This window comes from Polyodon spathula, chromosome 23, assembly GCF_017654505.1.
Source record: "Polyodon spathula isolate WHYD16114869_AA chromosome 23, ASM1765450v1, whole genome shotgun sequence".
Classification (NCBI taxonomy): Eukaryota; Metazoa; Chordata; class Actinopteri; order Acipenseriformes; family Polyodontidae; genus Polyodon; species Polyodon spathula.
This window is the reverse complement of record NC_054556.1, coordinates 359,984-380,606: the sequence shown is the minus strand read 5'-3', so window position 1 is coordinate 380,606 and position 20,623 is coordinate 359,984. Positions and strand designations below refer to the sequence as shown.

The following is a 20,623-nucleotide window of genomic DNA, read 5'->3' as shown; positions in this document are numbered from 1 at the left end:
AAACATCAAACAAAAACCCAGCACAGGGTTCATTCAACACCCCCTCCCTGAATTCTGCATGTGTGTGTGATTATTGTATCAGCCCTGGCATGCCTCCTCCCCTCCTTGTCCCTTAGTCGTCTCTCTCTCTCTCTCTCTCTCTCTCTCTCTCTCTCTCTCTCTCTCTCTCTCTTCCTTCAAAGCTACAGGGTTGTTGCAAGCCTTGAGTTGCTGTGGGCTGGTCACGGGTTCTCCTGTGTGTATTTCAGAAAGCGAAGAGCCCGTATCGTGCGGCGGTGTGGTGTTGTGTGCGCTGTGCTGCTGATTGCCCAGCGCCTCGCAGAAGCAGCTTTATAAATTGACTGCGACTCAGTGAATACCAATCGCTTCATTACTGCGGTTCAGGGGGATTACACCTGGTCGTGTTAAATCATACTACTACTACTAATAATAATAATAATAACAATAACAATCACCTGGAAACCTGCTTTTTGACTTTACCGCCGCTCTGCGCTCATCTCACCTGAGTGTCCCGGGAAAGAAGCGTGCTTCCTGGGGATAAGGAAAGCAAGCCCAGCATTTTGAAAAGGTAAGCGAAGTATGTTGTCCGGGGGCGACCTTGTTTTAACCAGTCCGCTGCCGTGCTGCTGTGAGCAGAAAATCTGAATCACAAACAAGAGGCGCTGCGCAATCTGCAACCCCCCGTGCGAGCGCGACGAGAAGTGGAGAAGAAAGCAAGCGGCTTGGCTGCGGAATAATACCGTGTGCTTGTCCAAAGAAACGAAACTGGTCGCCTATGCGTGTATTTACAGCATGCATGCATACATACATACAGTCTAGTGGTGTGTCAGCTGTGAATTTCGTGTGTTTATTATTATAGAGATTTAATTAGGTCATATTATTATTATTATTATTTTTTATTAAGTAGTAGTATAATAATAACAAGAATATGTAATTTATTTGTAGCTCTCGGTAGCAATGGAACATGAGAAGTTGCATCCAGCCCAGATCCGAGTGGCACGCTCCTGTTATTTTAGGGTTAAATGCATTCAAACAATGGCCCGCATTAAGCGTGAGCGCTGGCGGGTCTGTCCTGCTCTGTGTCGAGCAGCTGCGCTTGGACCTCGGATTGCTACCCAATCATTTCAGCGAATAAATAAAGCAAGCGTGAGCAGCGGCTGCCTGGCGAAGGTGAACAGAGTTTGGGAACGCCAGCTCTGTGTTAACATGTGTTAAAATGAAACGATGAAGTAGAGCAGGCGCGCTTTGTATTGGGTGCACTGTTGAACAGATCTGTAATAGCGGCATATAAAAGCGCTAGAGAACTCATGATGTATGCAAAGAAATAACACCACCACAAGAAAGGGAAATACCTGCTTTGTGTTTTATATTGGATTGCTAGTGTCTTACACACTTTATAATAGAGTGCTGCTAATGTCTTACACACTTTATAATAGAGTGCTGCTAGTGTCTTACACACTTTATAATAGAGTGTGCTGCTAATGTGTTACACACTTTATAATAGAGTGCTGCTAATGTGTTACACACTTTATAATAGAGTGCTGCTAGTGTCTTACACACTTTATAATAGAGTGCTGCTAGTGTCTTACACACTTTATAATAGAGTGCTGCTAGTGTCTTACACACTTTATAATAGAGTGCTGCTAATGTGTTACACACTTTATAATAGAGTGCTGCTAATGTGTTACACACTTTATAATAGAGTGCTGCTAATGTGTTACACACTTTATAATAGAGTGCTGCTAATGTGTTACACACTTTATAATAGAGTGCTGCTAATGTGTTACACACTTTATAATAGAGTGCTGCTAATGTGTTATTATTATTTTTGTTGTTGTTGTTGTTATGCACATTACTGATGGCAGAATTAGCCAGGCAGGCTCTTGTGCGCATGACCTCATTTCTGTTGGTAGTAACTGAAGTGGTGTGCGGTGCTTCTTCATTTATCTATAATAATAATGCCAGTGCGACCGTGAACCCGAATCCTCTGAGGAGCCGATCTGCTTTTAGAACAGGTGTCGTTTCTCAGCTTTGCTTTATTCACGTTCCATTACTGAATGATAACAGAACGCTGACCTTCACAGGAAGCAATGGGAGAGCCGTGTCCTGTTCCTGTGTGACAGTGTTGAACACGCCCGGGTGATGCATAGCTTCTATAATCTACTGTGTAGAGAGAACTGGTGAAGACGCGTACAAGCTGAGTGAGAAAGAAGTTGCTAGGTGACTGTAACCTTTGAAGTGTTTAATTGCCTTTCATTACACAACGCAAGCATCACACAGACCAGGCAGCTGTCTCTGTGTTCAGAGGGAGGACACAGCTGTGCATTGCTCTGCCGTTTCCTCTCTTTCTTTCTTTCTTTCTTTCTTTCTTTCTTTTACTCTTTCTTTCCCTGTGTTTTGTTTCTTTTGAATTGTTACTGTAGCACTATATTCTCTCCTTTCTGTTGCAAAGTCATCAAAGCACTTACAAGTCAAGCTCTGATTGGTCCGATCCCTGCTGAGTTTCCCAGACTCCCCAGTGCTCCCAGCTCTGTCACCACAATGGCTGTGCACATTAAGGGAAGGTGAGGTCCAGTCATGTGTATATAAGTCCATGCTCCTTCCTCGCTGTGGTGGCTCTGCTCTGTAAGTCTCCCCTGTCCTGTACTCGCTGGTGCAGTCAGAATGGTCCGGATGAAGCAGAGCATTTGTTTCAGTTCCCTCTCTGTTATGAAGACTGCAGGGTCCCTGTAGTTTCAGTTCCCTCTCTGTTCATTGAGAATAACTATACAGTGACACTATAACACTGAGAGAGATGAAGAGCAGAGCTATTTAAAATACACACCAGTGCTGGACGTGTAGATCAGCAGTCATCTCGTTGAGAATAACTATAGAGTGACACTAGAACACTGAGAGAGATGAAGAGCAGAGCTATTTAAAATACACTCCAGTGCTGGACGTGTAGATCAGCAGTCATCTCGTTGAGAATAACTATACAGTGACACTATAACACTGAGAGAGATGAAGAGCAGAGCTATTTAAAATACACTCCAGTGCTGGACGTGTAGATCAGCAGTCATCTCATTGAGAATAACTATACAGTGACACTATAACACTGAGAGAGATGAAGAGCAGAGCTATTTAAAATACACTCCAGTGCTGGACGTGTAGATCAGCAGTCTTGTCATTGAGAATAACTATACAGTGACACTATAACACTGAGAGAGATGAAGAGCAGAGCTATTTAAAATACACTCCAGTGCTGGACGTGTAGATCAGCAGTCATCTCATTGAGAATAACTATACAGTGACACTATAACACTGAGAGAGATGAAGAGCAGAGCTATTTAAAATACACTCCAGTGCTGGACGTGTAGATCAGCAGTCATCTCATTGAGAATAACTATACAGTGACACTATAACACTGAGAGAGATGAAGAGCAGAGCTATTTAAAATACACTCCAGTGCTGGACGTGTAGATCAGCAGTCATCTCATTGAGAATAACTATACAGTGACACTATAACACTGAGAGAGATGAAGAGCAGAGCTATTTAAAATACACACCAGTGCTGGACGTGTAGATCAGCAGTCATCTCATTGAGAATAACTATACAGTGACACTATAACACTGAGAGAGATGAAGAGCAGAGCTATTTAAAATACACTCCAGTGCTGGACGTGTAGATCAGCAGTCATCTCATTGAGAATAACTATACAGTGACACTATAACACTGAAAGAGATGAAGAGCAGAGCTATTTAAAATACACTCCAGTGCTGGACGTGTAGATCAGCAGTCATCTCGTTGAGAATAACTATACAGTGACACTATAACACTGAGAGAGATGAAGAGCAGAGCTATTTAAAATACACACCAGTGCTGGACGTGTAGATCAGCAGTCATCTCGTTGAGAATAACTATACAGTGACACTATAACACTGAGAGAGATGAAGAGCAGAGCTATTTAAAATACACTCCAGTGCTGGACGTGTAGATCAGCAGTCATCTCATTGAGAATAACTATACAGTGACACTATAACACTGAGAGAGATGAAGAGCAGAGCTATTTAAAATACACTCCAGTGCTGGACGTGTAGATCAGCAGTCATCTCGTTGAGAATAACTATACAGTGACACTATAACACTGAGAGAGATGAAGAGCAGAGCTATTTAAAATACACTGCAGTGCTGGACGTGTAGATCAGCAGTCATCTCGTTGAGGATAACTATACAGTGACACTATAACACTGAGAGAGATGAAGAGCAGAGCTATTTAAAATACACTCCAGTGCTGGACGTGTAGATCAGCAGTCATCTCGTTGAGGATAACTATACAGTGACACTATAACACTGAGAGAGATGAAGAGCAGAGCTATTTAAAATACACTCCAGTGCTGGACGTGTAGATCAGCAGTCATCTCATTGAGGATAACTATACAGTGACACTATAACACTGAGAGAGATGAAGAGCAGAGCTATTTAAAATACACTCCAGTGCTGGACGTGTAGATCAGCAGTCATCTCGTTGAGGATAACTATACAGTGACACTATAACACTGAGAGAGATGAAGAGCAGAGCTATTTAAAATACACTCCAGTGCTGGACGTGTAGATCAGCAGTCATCTCGTTGAGAATAACTATACAGTGACACTATAACACTGAGAGAGATGAAGAGCAGAGCTATTTAAAATACACACCAGTGCTGGACGTGTAGATCAGCAGTCATCTCGTTGAGAATAACTATACAGTGACACTATAACACTGAGAGAGATGAAGAGCAGAGCTATTTAAAATACACTCCAGTGCTGGACGTGTAGATCAGCAGTCATCTCATTGAGAATAACTATACAGTGACACTATAACACTGAGAGAGATGAAGAGCAGAGCTATTTAAAATACACTCCAGTGCTGGACGTGTAGATCAGCAGTCATCTCATTGAGAATAACTATACAGTGACACTATAACACTGAGAGAGATGAAGAGCAGAGCTATTTAAAATACACTGCAGTGCTGGACGTGTAGATCAGCAGTCATCTCATTGAGAATAACTATACAGTGACACTATAACACTGAGAGAGATGAAGAGCAGAGCTATTTAAAATACACTCCAGTGCTGGACGTGTAGATCAGCAGTCATCTCATTGAGAATAACTATACAGTGACACTATAACACTGAGAGAGATGAAGAGCAGAGCTATTTAAAATACACACCAGTGCTGGACGTGTAGATCAGCAGTCATCTCATTGAGAATAACTATACAGTGACACTATAACACTGAGAGAGATGAAGAGCAGAGCTATTTAAAATACACTCCAGTGCTGGACGTGTAGATCAGCAGTCATCTCGTTGAGAATAACTATACAGTGACACTATAACACTGAGAGAGATGAAGAGCAGAGCTATTTAAAATACACTCCAGTGCTGGACGTGTAGATCAGCAGTCATCTCGTTGAGAATAACTATACAGTGACACTATAACACTGAAAGAGATGAAGAGCAGAGCTATTTAAGCTATTGCAATACACTCCAGTGCTGGACGTGTAGATCAGCAGTCATCTCGTTGAGAATAACTATACAGTGACACTATAACACTGAGAGAGATGAAGAGCAGAGCTATTTAAAATACACACCAGTGCTGGACGTGTAGATCAGCAGTCATCTCATTGAGAATAACTATACAGTGACACTATAACACTGAGAGAGATGAAGAGCAGAGCTATTTAAAATACACACCAGTGCTGGACGTGTAGATCAGCAGTCATCTCATTGAGAATAACTATACAGTGACACTATAACACTGAGAGAGATGAAGAGCAGAGCTATTTAAAATACACTCCAGTGCTGGACGTGTAGATCAGCAGTCATCTCGTTGAGAATAACTATACAGTGACACTATAACACTGAGAGAGATGAAGAGCAGAGCTATTTAAAATACACTCCAGTGCTGGACGTGTAGATCAGCAGTCATCTCATTGAGAATAACTATACAGTGAACATTAATAAAACTAGATTTATGCATTTTAATAGAAAACAATCTGACAGGTTCTCTTGATAGTGTTTTTACTTCTATTAAGTTTTAATTAGAGCGAGTAGCAGTGTATAAATATTGAGGTATTTGGCTGGACAGCGCATGTCTTTTAAACCCATATTGATGTAGTTGGTGTTCTGCTAGGTATGCTCTCGTCCAGATTCTGTTCTTCCTACACTGGATTATGGTGCTGTTGTCTACACAGTGACCTCAGAAGCTGCTTTGGGGAAGCCTGATGCTTTCGACCATTCTGCTGTAAGATTTATAACTGCTGCTGCTTATCTTACCCATCACTGCCATCTTTATATTAGGGTTGAGTGGCCTTGATTGCACGCTAGATTGGGTCATTGGCTTAGGGTTAGTTCACAGAACCCTGGTTGTGAAAACCCCACTATATCAGCACAACCTGTTGCAGCTCTGCTTCCCTTACAATGTAAGATCAGATTCATTGATGTTGCAGCTCTGCTTCCCTTTACAGTGTAAGATCAGATTCATTGATTGGTTCTTCCCACAGTGTCCACTGTTTCTGGGCGTGATTCATTTCAGTTTGCTGCTGCTTATGACTGGAATGAGTTTCAAATCAAATTGAAACTGCAGAGTTTTGTTTGGGAGGGTGTCTTTAATCTGAATCTGAATTCACTCTTGTCTGATGCAGGTGTTTGTACTTGTTAATGTGTTGTTTGTTTATTTTTTTCTGTGTTGTATTTGTTCGCTTGGTGCTGCTGTGGTGTTTGTCTCTTGACCAGATCTTCGTAGTAAATGAGACTTTGTCCTCAATCTTCTTATCTGGTAAAGTGAAGGTTGAGTGAAATGCAGGTAAAGTTTGAAAAATGTCCTGAGCTGTTGTTTTAAATAAGTCGAGTCACCGCACCTGCGGAGTCTGTTCTGTATTCCTGGATCAGAAGATAACACTGAGCCTTGCCTGATGGAAAGAAACCCTTTGTGCAGGTTAAGAGATCAATGAGGCAGCCGAATTGAAACTGCCTGATGAAACAAGCAAGTTGGCCGTTCAGAGGGACTCGCTTTCTTTCTGTCTGTCTTTTCTTTCTCTCGTTTCTTCTTCTCTTTCTTTCTCTTGTGCTCTTTCTTTCTCTCTTTCTTTGTCTCTTCTCTTGCTGTCTCTTCTCCAGGGTATTGAGTGCACGGAGGTCAGAGCTCTGAATGTGTTGACAATGCTCACAGCTGTTCTGCACTGTTTCTCAGGTGCGTGTCACAGTTTCTGACACAGGGCCTCCCGTTGCTTCAGTCTCCCCGCGATGCTGCAGGTGCTCAAGTGTCTTACTATGTGTGAGTGAAGAGGCCGTGTTCCTTCACTACCCTTTTGCTTCTGGCTGAATACTGAAAACTGCATTGCTGGGTTCTAGTAACCATGGCAATCGCAGAACAAGCGTCTGTCACTCAATCTACTCTCAGGAACATGGATTGGGAGGCGTTTGAGATCGTATGGAAATAACATTAGAAAATAACCGTGCTGATTCCGCTGCTCCGTGGCGTCTCCGCTCTGTAATATTGACATGCACAAGCTGTCCCAAGCCGTTCTCTCTGCAAACAATAGAAGGTGCACCCACTGTAAAAACCCGGCAAAGTGAAATACAGCACAGAGAGATCTGGGAAGCTGGGCAAGACACATGGGGAAGCATTTGTAAAACAAAGAGAGGTCTGGTAAAGCATAGGTACATGGTAAAAAGCATAGGGGAGCATTGTAAAGCACAGAGAGGTCTGGTAAAGCACAGGGAAGCATTGTAAAGCACAGAGAGGTCTGGTAAAGCATAGGGAAGCATTGTAAAGCACAGAGAGGTCTGGTAAAGCACAGGGAAGCATTGTAAAGCACAGAGAGGTCTGGTAAAGCACAGGGAAGCATTGTAAAGCACAGAGAGGTCTGGTAAAGCATAGGGAAGCATTGTAAAGCACAGAGAGGTCTGGTAAAGCATAGGGAAGCATTGTAAAGCACAGAGAGGTCTGGTAAAGCATAGGGAAGCATTGTAAAGCACAGAGAGGTCTGGTAAAGCATAGGGAAGCATTGTAAAGCACAGAGAGGTCTGGTAAAGCACAGGGAAGCATTGTAAAGCACAGAGAGGTCTGGTAAAGCATAGGGAAGCATTGTAAAGCACAGAGAGGTCTGGTAAAGCACTCCAGGGAAGCATTGTAAAGCACAGAGAGAATGGAAACTCTGGTAAAATGTTCTTAGTGGTAACATGTTCTTATGTCTGGTAAAGCATAGGGAAGCATTGTAAAGCACAGAGAGGTCTGGTAAAGCATATTTAAAAACCTTGACAAACTGTTGTAAATGCATGGTGTAATCATGGGAAAAGCATGGGGTGAAAACTGCAGAATTACCACAATCAACTCTGGCACGTGGTGTCGATTGTGGGGTTCAATTCCTGACCGTGGGGGTCTCAGGAGAGGAGGCAGGAGACACTGTACAGGGAGTGCAGTGAGGGTAGGGAATGGGGTTCCCAGGGGAACCTAGCAAACTCACTGCTGTCACATCATTGAGACCCTTTTAGACTCGACTTGAGTTTTGTGATCAATGAGCTTCTGAGCGCTGGCAGGCGAGTGGCCTCCTCTCATTGGGAAGTTTTTATTCTTCTGTTCTCTGGAATCTGGGTGCCAATGAAACGGTGTGTGAGGAGCAGTGACCTTGCACAGCCAGCACAGTCAGCCCCCAGGCAGCCACCGCCTCCAATACAAATACACCAGCTTTAATTACTCCACGTTCCCTTTGTACATTCAGCTCCTCAGAGATTCCCTTAATTGGACTTAAGATCTGCAGAATCTCATTTCCTAGGAGTAAAACGCACACACAAAGCATTGCAAACTGAAATAAAAATACCATGCAAATGTACTTTATTAAACTTCAGGGCTTATTCAATTGAAAGTTGAAACATTTAAGAATTGAAATGTTAACACCTGATTGCCAGGTCTCTTTGTTTCATAGCACTGCTGCTAAACATCCCACTAAAGCAGGTCACCCTGCCCCCCCTCCCCCGCCTTTGAATCCTCTTCTCTGGGTTACTTTCCTCTCCCTGCTACTGTGACCTGGTTCTCAGGCAACATGACAGTCCCGTGGGAAAGCAGGGGAAGAGAAGGATCCCTACCCAGGCAACAAACACCTTGCTGGGGCCCAGGGAGCACGCCTCCGGCTCCTATCCACAGAGCAGCCAGGTGTCTGGGGGGGTCACGCGCCCCGCTGTGTTCCTGCCGCAGCCTGCTTGTTGTTGAGTTGAGGCTGCTGGCTGGTTTTTATATAGCCGGGGTATGCCGGTGGGATTCTCAGGGCTCTGATTGCCTGTATCTCCGTGTGCCTTTCGCTCCATTTCATTCTAACAAGGCAGGGCAGCTGCTGGTTATCGCGGCCCCTCCTCCAAAGAGAGGTGTTCTTTATTCAACAAGGTGCAAAATCAAGGCAGTTGTCGTGTGGCGTGTGCCAGCCAGGTGGATACGGCCAGCCGGACAACCAGCCAGGCGGACAGCCAGCCAGCCAGGCAGCCAGGAGGACAGACAGACAGACAGCCAGGCAGGTGGACAGGCAGGCAGACATGATCAGCACTGGATAAATAAACTGCACCCCTTGTTTTATTGGAATGAGGTTGTGGTTGGGTTCATTGACTCTGTACTGTATTGAGTGGGGATTGCTGTGTCTGTCTAATTTTAATGCACACGGATACCATTCCAAAAAGTTTACTTTAGTAAAAACACAGTAAAGTGTAACAAAGCACAGTAAAAGCACGGTCAAGCATAAGGTAAGCATTGTGAATCAGAGAGAGGTGTGGTAAACCATATTCACAAAATAAACTGTGCTAAACTGCAAAAATACTGCGCACATTTCCTGTGGAAACACTGGAAGAATGCAGCCTGCGTCGGTTTATAAAATCAAAGATGACTGTATAACAGAAACCCAATCCATTGCCCATCAATAATGCATGCACTGCCCACTCAGTGCAACCCTTTCTCCTACAAGCCTCCTCGAGAAGGTCAACAGGCAGACGTGAATTTCCATAGATGAAGGTCGTTAGCCAGGACTGCTTCACTCACCCAATTAAAATCCCTTTTTCTTTTAGCAGGTTTGATAGCTTCTATTGGAATTTTATGTGGCAGCTGTTGTCCACTTGGTGCAGATGTGCCTGGAGTGCTGTGGCTCCTAAAACTGTGTCTCCATCTCCTGAGGACTCATCGTGCAGAGCTCTTCAGAAGGCTTGTTCACTCTGTGAGGATGTGACTGACTGACACCAGCCTTCACAGGCTCGATGCACCGAGCAGCTCCCAGCTCTGCACAGGCTCGATGCGCCGAGCAGCTCCCAGCTCTGCACAGGCTCGATGCGCAGAGCAGCTCCCAGCTCTGCACAGGCTCGATGCGCCGAGCAGCTCCCAGCTCTGCACAGGCTCGATGCGCCGAGCAGCTCCCAGCTCTGCACAGGCTCGATGCGCCGAGCAGCTCCCAGCTCTGCACAGGCTCGATGCGCCGAGCAGCTCCCAGCTCTGCACAGGCTCAATGCAAGAAGTCTTTTCTTAAAGCATTCGAGAGGTGTTCCCCCCCCCATCATTTTAAAAGCAATTTAGCAGTGATCCTAGAATTCATGAGAACGGGTCAGGGGAGCGCTGCTCCAGGGTAATTGCACGCCTCGCTCTCCGGGGAACCCTAATCTCTCCCGCGGAGAGCTGGGAAATGGAAAAGATGACCTCTGGCAGATAACAGCAGCCTTGTAATTCCACTCGGTAATCTGTATTTAACCAGGGGAGCAGAGTAACAAACCACAGAGAGGAGACAGACCACAGAGAGGAGACAGACGTGCAGAGTAACAAACCACAAAGAGGAGACAGACCACAGAGAGGAGACAGACCACAGAGGAGACAGACCACAGAGAGGAGACAGACCACAGAGAGGAGACAGACCGAGCAGAGTAACAAACCACAGAGAGGAGACAGACATGCATAGATAAACAGCACTTGTTTTATTGGCAGAGTAACAAACCACAGAGAGGAGACAGACCACAGAGAGGAGACAGACGTGCAGAGTAACAAGACCACAGAGAGGAGACAGACGTGCAGAGTAACAAACCACAGAGAGGAGACAGACCACAGAGAGGAGACAGACGTGCAGAGTAACAAACCACAGAGAGGACACAGACCACAGAGAGGAGACAGACGTGCAGAGTAACAAACCACAGAGAGGAGACAGACCACAGAGAGGAGACAGACGTGCAGAGGAACAAACCACAGACAGACGTGCAGAGTAACAAAACAAGACCACAGAGAGGAGACAGACCACAGAGAGGAGACAGACGTGCAGAGTAACAAACCACAGAGAGGAGACAGACCACAGACAGACGTGCAGAGTAACAAACCACAGAGAGGAGACAGACCACAGAGAGGAGACAGACGTGCAGAGTAACAGACCACAGAGAGGAGACAGACCACAGAGAGGAGACAGACGTGCAGAGTAGACAGACCACAGAGAGGAGACAGACCACAGAGAGGAGACAGACAGAGTAACAAACCACAGAGAGGACACAGTAACAAACAGAGAGGAGACAGACCACAGAGAGGAGACAGACACAGAGAGACAGAGAGTAACAAACCACAGAGAGGAGACAGACCACAGAGAGGGACAGACGTGCAGAGTAACAAACCACAGAGAGGAGACAGACCACAGAGAGGAGACAGACGTGCAGAGTAACAAACCACAGAGAGGACACAGACCACAGAGAGGAGACAGACGTGCAGAGTAACAAACCACAGAGAGGAGACAGACCACAGAGAGGAGAGACACAGAGAGGAGACAGACCACAGAGAGGAGACAGACCACAGAGAGGAGACAGACGTGCAGAGTAACAAACCACAGAGAGGAGACAGACCACAGAGAGGAGACAGACGTGCAGAGTAACAAACCACAGAGAGGAGACAGACCACAGAGACAGAGGAGAGTAACAGACCACAGAGAGGAGACAGACCACAGAGAGGAGAGGTAACAGACCACAGAGAGGAGACAGACGTGCAGAGTAACAAACCACACAGACCACAGAGAGGGACAGACGTGCAGAGTAACAAACCACAGAGAGGAGACAGACCACAGAGAGGAGACAGACGTGCAGAGTAACAAACCACAGAGAGGAGACAGACCACAGAGAGGAGACAGACCACAGAGAGGAGACAGACGTGCAGAGACCACAGAGAGGAGACAGACCACAGAGAGGGAGACAGACGTGCAGAGTAACAAACCACAGAGAGGACACAGACCACAGAGAGGAGACAGACGTGCAGAGTAACAAACCACAGAGAGGAGACAGACCACAGAGAGGAGACAGACGTGCAGAGTAACAAACCACAGAGAGGAGACAGACCACAGAGAGGAGACAGACCACAGAGAGTAACAAACCACAGAGAGGAGACAGACCACAGAGAGGAGACAGACGTGCAGAGTAACAAACCACAGAGAGGAGACAGACCACAGAGAGGAGACAGACGTGCAGAGTAACAACCACCACAGAGAGGAGACAGACCACAGAGAGGAGACAGACCACAGAGAGGAGACAGACCACAGAGAGGAGACAGACCACAGAGAGGAGACAGACCACAGAGAGGAGACAGACCACAGAGAGGAGACAGACCACAGAGAGGAGACAGACCACAGACGTGCAGAGGAACAAACCACAGAGAGGAGACAGACCACAGAGAGGAGACAGAACAAACCACAGAGAGGAGACAGACCACAGAGAGAGAGACAGACCACAGAGAGGAGACCACAGAGAGGAGACAGACCACAGAGAGGAGACAGACCACAGAGAGGACACAGACCACAGAGAGACAGACGTGCAGAGTAACAAACCACAGAGAGGACACAGACCACAGAGAGGAGACAGACGTGCAGAGTAACAAACCACAGAGAGGAGACAGACCACAGAGAGGAGACAGACGTGCAGAGTAACAAACCACAGAGAGGAGACAGACCACAGAGAGGGACAGACGTGCAGAGTAACAAACCACAGAGAGGAGACAGACCACAGAGAGGAGACAGACAGAGTAACAAACCACAGAGAGGAGACAGACCACAGAGAGGAGACAGAGACAGAGGAACAGACCACAGAGAGGAGACAGACCACAGACAGAGGAGACAGACCACAGAGAGGACAGACAGACCACAGAGAGGAGACAGACCACAGAGAGGAGACAGACGAGCAGAGTAACAAACCACAGAGAGGAGACAGTGGAGACAGAGTGCAGAGTAACAAACCACAGAGAGGACACAGACCACAGAGAGGAGACAGACCACAGAGAGGAGACAGACCACAGAGAGGAGACAGACCACAGAGAGGAGACAGACGTGCAGAGTAACAAACCACAGAGAGGAGACAGACCACAGAGAGGAGACAGACCACAGAGAGGAGACAGACCACAGAGAGGAGACAGACCACAGAGAGGAGACAGACGTGCAGAGTAACAAACCACAGAGAGGAGACAGACCACAGAGAGGAGACAGACGTGCAGAGTAACAAACCACAGAGAGGAGACAGACCACAGAGAGGAGACAGACGTGCAGAGTAACAAACCACAGAGAGGAGACAGACCACAGAGAGGAGACAGACGTGCAGAGTAACAAACCACAGAGAGGAGACAGACCACAGAGAGGAGACAGACGTGCAGAGTAACAAACCACAGAGAGGAGACAGACAGACGTGCAGAGTAACAAACCACAGAGAGGAGACAGACCACAGAGAGGAGACAGACGTGCAGAGTAACAAACCACAGAGAGGAGACAGACCACAGAGAGGAGACAGACGTGCAGAGTAACAAACCACAGAGAGGAGACAGACCACAGAGAGGAGACAGACGTGCAGAGTAACAAACCACAGAGAGGAGACAGACCACAGAGAGGAGACAGACAGAGTAACAAACCACAGAGAGGAGACAGACCACAGAGAGGAGACAGACGTAACAAACCACAGAGAGGAGACAGACCACAGAGAGGAGCAGAGTAACAAACCACAGAGAGGAGACAGACAGAGAGGAGACACGTGCAGAGTAACAAACCACAGAGAGGACAGACCACAGAGAGGAGACAGTAACAAACCACAGAGAGGAGACAGACCACAGAGAGGAGACAGAGTAACACAGACCACAGAGAGGAGACAGACCACAGAGAGGAGACAGACCACAGAGAGGAGACAGACCACAGAGAGGAGACAGACGTGCAGAGTAACAAACCACAGAGAGGAGACAGACCACAGAGAGGAGACAGACGTGCAGAGTAACAAACCACAGAGAGGAGACAGACATGCAGAGACCACAGACAGACGTGCAGAGTAACAAACCACAGAGAGGAACAGACCACAGAGAGGAGACAGACGTGCAGAGTAAAAACCACATAATGAGTCTGTGAGGCAGCCCCTGATATAGAAAGACCTTTAGAGTAAAAACCACAGCTATTCATGCTGAGCTCTTGAAGGATATTATTGGCTGTCTTGCTCAAGTTCTGAATAAATTAAAAGGTGGAAGACTGAGTCCATGGTATCTCCCCATCTCTCTGCCTCCCTCTCCTCTCATCCTCTCTCTTCACCTCTCCTCTCTCCCCATCTCTCCTCTCTCTTCCCCACTCTCCCTCTCCCCATACCTCTCTCTCCTTTTCCTCTCTGCCCCTGTCCTCTCTCTATGTCAGCGTGCTCTGCACTGTTCTGCGCTGTGCTGTGTGAGTGATGTGTCCTGGGATTAGAGAGGAGTTTAATTCACAACAGAGCCCAGCATGCCTCTCATCCCTTTATCTCCGATTAGACTGGCTGCTCCAGCTCGACGGGGCTGCAGCGAGCAGGGCACTGATTAAGAGAGATTGACTCTAATGAGCTGCATGTCTCTCCCTATCTCTCTCTGTGTCTGTGTGGCCTCCTCTCGTTTGTAAACTTTCTTATGTGTGTGAGTGTCAGTCTGTGTGTATCTGTGTATCAAGATTAGGAGTCTGTATCAAGCTGTCCTCATTTTGATGATGGGAGCTGTGCATTAGTTCCAGTGGTTTTGATGATAGGAGCTGTGCATTAGTTCCAGTGGTTTTGATGATAGGAGCTGTGCATTAGTTCCAGTGGTTTTGATGATAGGAGCTGTGCATTAGTTCCAGTGGTTTTGATGATAGGAGCTGTGCATTAGTTCCAGTGGTTTTGATGATGAAGCTGTGCATTAGTTCCAGTGGTTTTGATGATGGGAGCTGTGCATTAGTTCCAGTGGTTTTGATGATGAAGCTGTGCATTAGTTCCAGTGGTTTTGATGATGAAGCTGTGCATTAGTTCCAGTGGTTTTGATGATGGGAGCTGTGCATTAGTTCCAGTGGTTTTGTAGTGGAGCTGTGCATTAGTTCCAGTGGTTTTGATGATAGGAGCTGTGCATTAGTTCCAGTGGTTTTAATGATGAAGCTGTGCATTAGTTCCAGTGGTTTTGATGATGGGATCTGTGCATTAGTTCCAGTGGTTTTGATGATGAAGCTGTGCATTAGTTCCAGTGGTTTTGTAGTGGAGCTGTGCATTAGTTCCAGTGGTTTTGTAGTGGAGCTGTGCATTAGTTCCAGTGGTTTTGTGTAGCACAGTATTAAGGTATTGACAGGGTTAAGGTGAGTGCAGAGATGGTTAACAGGACTGTAGCGCTAATATAATGAACTCCAATCAGTGTTTCTGTGTTTTTGGGCTGCAGGCAGTTTGAAAGCCACACTGCTGCCTGCTTTCCTAACTGAGCTCAGCTTGTCAATGATTGTGATTTGCAACCCACGCGCACACACACAGAACTGCACACCTACTGTGATATACACACACACACACACACACACACACACACACACAGAACTGCACACCTAGTGTGATATACACATACACAGAACTGCACACCTACTGTGATACACACACACACACACACACACACACACAGAACTGCACACCTACTGTGATATACACACACACAGAACTGCACACCTACTGTGATACACACACACACACACACACACACACACACACACACACAGAACTGCACACCTACTGTGATATACACACACACACACACACACAGAACTGCACACACTGTGATACACACACACACACACACACACACACACACTCACACACACACACACACACACACACACACACACACACACACTACACACCTACTGTGATACACACACACACACACACACACACACTGACACATCATTTCCAACTGAATATGAAAGCAGTAAACATCAATTCAGGAAGCGCTGAACTCCCATGAAATCCGACAGTACTGTAGAGGTATAGATTTAGAGGGGAGTGATAGACCAACTCTTCAGCACTGAAGACACACAGACAAACCAAATGTCTCTCACTAAATGTATTCACTTGCCTTTAGTATTATATCTGTTAATAGCAAATTATTCAAATATGTCTGCCAGTTATTTTCAATTGCTCTTAATCTTCAACTGTTATAGAGAATGCAAACCCATTGCAACACTGCTATACAATGAGAATCCAAACCCATTGCAACACTGCTATACAATGAGAATCCAAACCCATTGCAACACTGCTATACAATGAGAATCCAAACCCATTGCAACACTGCTATACAATGAGAATCCAAACCCATTGCAACACTGCTATACAATGAGAATCCAAACCCATTGCAACACTGCTATACAATGAGAATCCAAACCCATTGCAACACTGCTATACAATGAGAATGCAAACCCATTGCAACACTGCTATACAATGAGAATGCAAACCCATTGCAACACTGCTATACAATGAGAATCCAAACCCATTGCAACACTGCTATACAATGAGAATCCAAACCCATTGCAACACTGCTATACAATGAGAATCCAAACCCATTGCAACACTGCTATACAATGAGAATCCAAACCCATTGCAACACTGCTATACAATGAGAATGCAAACCCATTGCAACACTGCTATACAATGAGAATGCAAACCCATTGCAACACTGCCATACAATGAGAATCCAAACCCATTGCAACACTGCTATACAATGAGAATCCAAACCCATTGCAACACTGCTATACAATGAGAATCCAAACCCATTGCAACACTGCTATACAATGAGAATCCAAACCCATTGCAACACTGCTATACAATGAGAATCCAAACCCATTGCAACACTGCTATACAATGAGAATCCAAACCCATTGCAACACTGCTATACAATGAGAATGCAAACCCATTGCAACACTGCTATACAATGAGAATCCAAACCCTTTGCAACACTGCTATACAATGAGAATCCAAACCCATTGCAACACTGCTATACAATGAGAATCCAAACCCATTGCAACACTGCTATACAATGAGAATCCAAACCCTTTGCAACACTGCTATACAATGAGAATCCAAACCCTTTGCAACACTGCTATACAATGAGAATCCAAACCCTTTGCAACACTGCTATACAATGAGAATCCAAACCCATTGCAACACTGCTATACAATGAGAATGCAAACCCATTGCAACACTGCTATACAATGAGAATCCAAACCCATTGCAACACTGCTATACAATGAGAATCCAAACCCATTGCAACACTGCTATACAATGAGAATCCAAACCCATTGCAACACTGCTATACAATGAGAATCCAAACCCATTGCAACACTGCTATACAATGAGAATCCAAACCCATTGCAACACTGCTATACAATGAGAATCCAAACCCATTGCAACACTGCTATACAATGAGAATGCAAACCCATTGCAACACTGCTATACAATGAGAATGCAAACCCATTGCAACACTGCTATACAATGAGAATGCAAACCCATTGCAACACTGCTATACAATGAGAATCCAAACACTGAAGACATTGAGAAAGACCTCTGGTCAAAATGTTCTTCATTGAATTTATTATGTTTCTTTTATTGCTCCTAAATGCAGCTCTGTTGAGTCTCCCAGCTGTGTCTGAATGCAGTGTGTATATTGAATGCAGCTCTGTTGAGTCTCCCAGCTGTGTCTGAATGCAGTTTGTATATTGAATGCAGCTCTGTTGAGTCTCCCAGCTGTGTCTGAATGCAGTGTGTATATTGAATGCAGCTCTGTTGAGTCTCGCGGCTGTGTCTGAATGCAGTGTGTATATTGAATGCAGCTCTGTTGAGTCTCCCAGCTGTGTCTGAATGCAGTGTGTATATTGAATGCAGCTCTGAGGCTCCCAGCTGTGTCTGAATGCAGTGTGTATATTGAGTGCAGCTCTGTCTCCCAGCTGTGTCTGAATGCAGTGTGTATATTGAATGCAGCTCTGTTGAGTCTCCAAGCTGTGTCTGAATGCAGTGTGTATATTGAATGCAGCTCTGTTGAGTCTCCCAGCTGTGTCTGAATGCAGTGTGTATATTGAATGCAGCTCTGAGGCTCCCAGCTGTGTCTGAATGCAGTGTGTATATTGAATGCAGCTCTGTTGAGTCTCCCAGCTGTGTCTGAATGCAGTGTGTATATTGAATGCAGCTCTGTTGAGTCTCCCAGCTGTGTCTGAATGCAGTGTGTATATTGAATGCAGCTCTGAGGCTCCCAGCTGTGTCTGAATGCAGTGTGTATATTGAATGCAGCTCTGTTGAGTCTCCCAGCTGTGTCTGAATGCAGTGTGTATATTGAATGCAGCTCTGTTGAGTCTCCCAGCTGTGTCTGAATGCAGTGTGTATATTGAATGCAGCTCTGTTGAGTCTCCCAGCTGTGTCTGAATGCAGTGTGTATATTGAATGCAGCTCTGTTGAGTCTCCCAGCTGTGTCTGAATGCAGTGTGTATATTGAATGCAGCTCTGTTGAGTCTCCCAGCTGTGTCTGAATGCAGTGTGTATATTGAATGCAGCTCTGTTGAGTCTCCCAGCTGTGTCTGAATGCAGTGTGTATATTGAATGCAGCTCTGTTGAGTCTCCCAGCTGTGTCTGAATGCAGTGTGTATATTGAATGCAGCTCTGTTGAGTCTCCCAGCTGTGTCTGAATGCAGTGTGTATATTGAATGCAGCTCTGTTGAGGCTCCCAGCTGTGTCTGAATGCAGTGTGTATATTGAATGCAGCTCTGAGGCTCCCAGCTGTGTCTGAATGCAGTGTGTATATTGAATGCAGCTCTGAGGCTCCCAGCTGTGTCTGAATGCAGTGTGTATATTGAATGCAGCTCTGTTGAGTCTCCCAGCTGTGTCTGAATGCAGTGTGTATATTGAATGCAGCTCTGTTGAGTCTCCCAGCTGTGTCTGAATGCAGTGTGTATATTGAATGCAGCTCTGTTGAGTCTCCCAGCTGTGTCTGAATGCAGTGTGTATATTGAGTGCATGCAGCTCAGTGTGTATATTTGAGTCTCCCAGCTGTGTCTGAATGCAGTGTGTATATTGAATGCAGCTCTGAGGCTCCCAGCTGTGTCTGAATGCAGTGTGTATATTGAATGCAGCTCTGAGGCTCCCAGCTGTGTCTGAATGCAGTGTGTATATTGAATGCAGCTCTGAGGCTCCCAGCTGTGTCTGAATGCAGTGTGTATATTGAATGCAGCTCTGAGGCTCCCAGCTGTGTCTGAATGCAGTGTGTATATTGAATGCAGCTCTGAGGCTCCCAGCTGTGTCTGAATGCAGTGTGTATATTGAATGCAGCTCTGAGGCTCCCAGCTGTGTCTGAATGCAGTGTGTATATTGAATGCAGCTCTGAGGCTCCCAGCTGTGTCTGAATGCAGTGTGTATATTGAATGCAGCTCTGTTGAGTCTCCCAGCTGTGTCTGAATGCAGTGTGTATATTGAATGCATAATCAGCTCTGCTCCAAGCTGTGGGTAAACAGTGTGTATATTGAATGCATAATCATGGCAAACTGGGGTAAACGGTGGTCAATGCAAGGAATAACCATAGTGGAAAGCTGCAAAAACACTGCGCTGAACTTTTACAAGGGCGGTATAGAGACTGTGTGAAGGAATAGACTGTCTGGGAGCAGACAGTCTATTAACTCAGTTTACTGTCTGTTAGCACATGAAGGTAATCAAGTGGTGGGGTTCAGGTGGGAGGACTGTCCCCTACACACATTACATTATCCAATTGTGGCCTGTCAGAGCCATATGAATAGACTGGTAAATATTGCGTTTCATTCATGGGGGTCTCTGCTGCCTCGTCCAGCAGGCCAGGGTTAGGGTTAGGGTGAGAGCCGGCCGAGCCAGTCGTTCAGTTTCATGTATCACATCATCATCAGTGAACTCGGAGTCCCTCTCGTTCCTGTGTGATGGGGGTTAAGGTTGGGGTTTGGGTTGGGTTTGTGGTTGGGGTTGGGGTTGGGGTTTGGGTTGGGGTTGGGGTTGGGGTTGGGGTTGGGGTTTGGGGTTGGGGTTGGGGTTGGGGTTGGGGTTGGGGTTGGGGTTGGGTTTGGGGTTGGGGTTGGGGTTGGGGTTGTGGTTGGGGTTGGGTTTGTGGGTTGGGGTTGGGGTTGGGGTTTGGTTTGGGTTTGTGGTTGGGGTTTGGGTTTGGGTTTGGGGTTGGGGTTGGGGTTGGGGTTGGGTTTGGGTTGTGGTTTGGGGTTTGGGTTTGGGTTTGGGGTTGGGGTTGGGGTTGGGGTTTGGGTTGGGGTTGGGGTTGGGGTTGGGGTTGGGGTTTTTGGTTGTGTTGGGGTTGGGGTTGGGGTTGGGGTTGGGGTTGGG

General features: G+C 46.1%; 1 protein-coding gene across 1 annotated transcript in view; it reads left to right on the top strand.

The window, feature by feature from the left end:
- The first annotated feature begins 226 nt into the window (after positions 1–226).
- The window catches only part of LOC121297827 (G-protein coupled receptor 22-like), a 39,920-nt gene continuing 19,523 nt past the window's right edge, over positions 227–20,623 (top strand). Inside the window, exon 1 of the mRNA XM_041224342.1 lies at positions 227–568. The gene's annotated coding sequence lies outside the window, so the exon portion shown is untranslated. The remainder of the gene's footprint in view (positions 569–20,623) is intronic.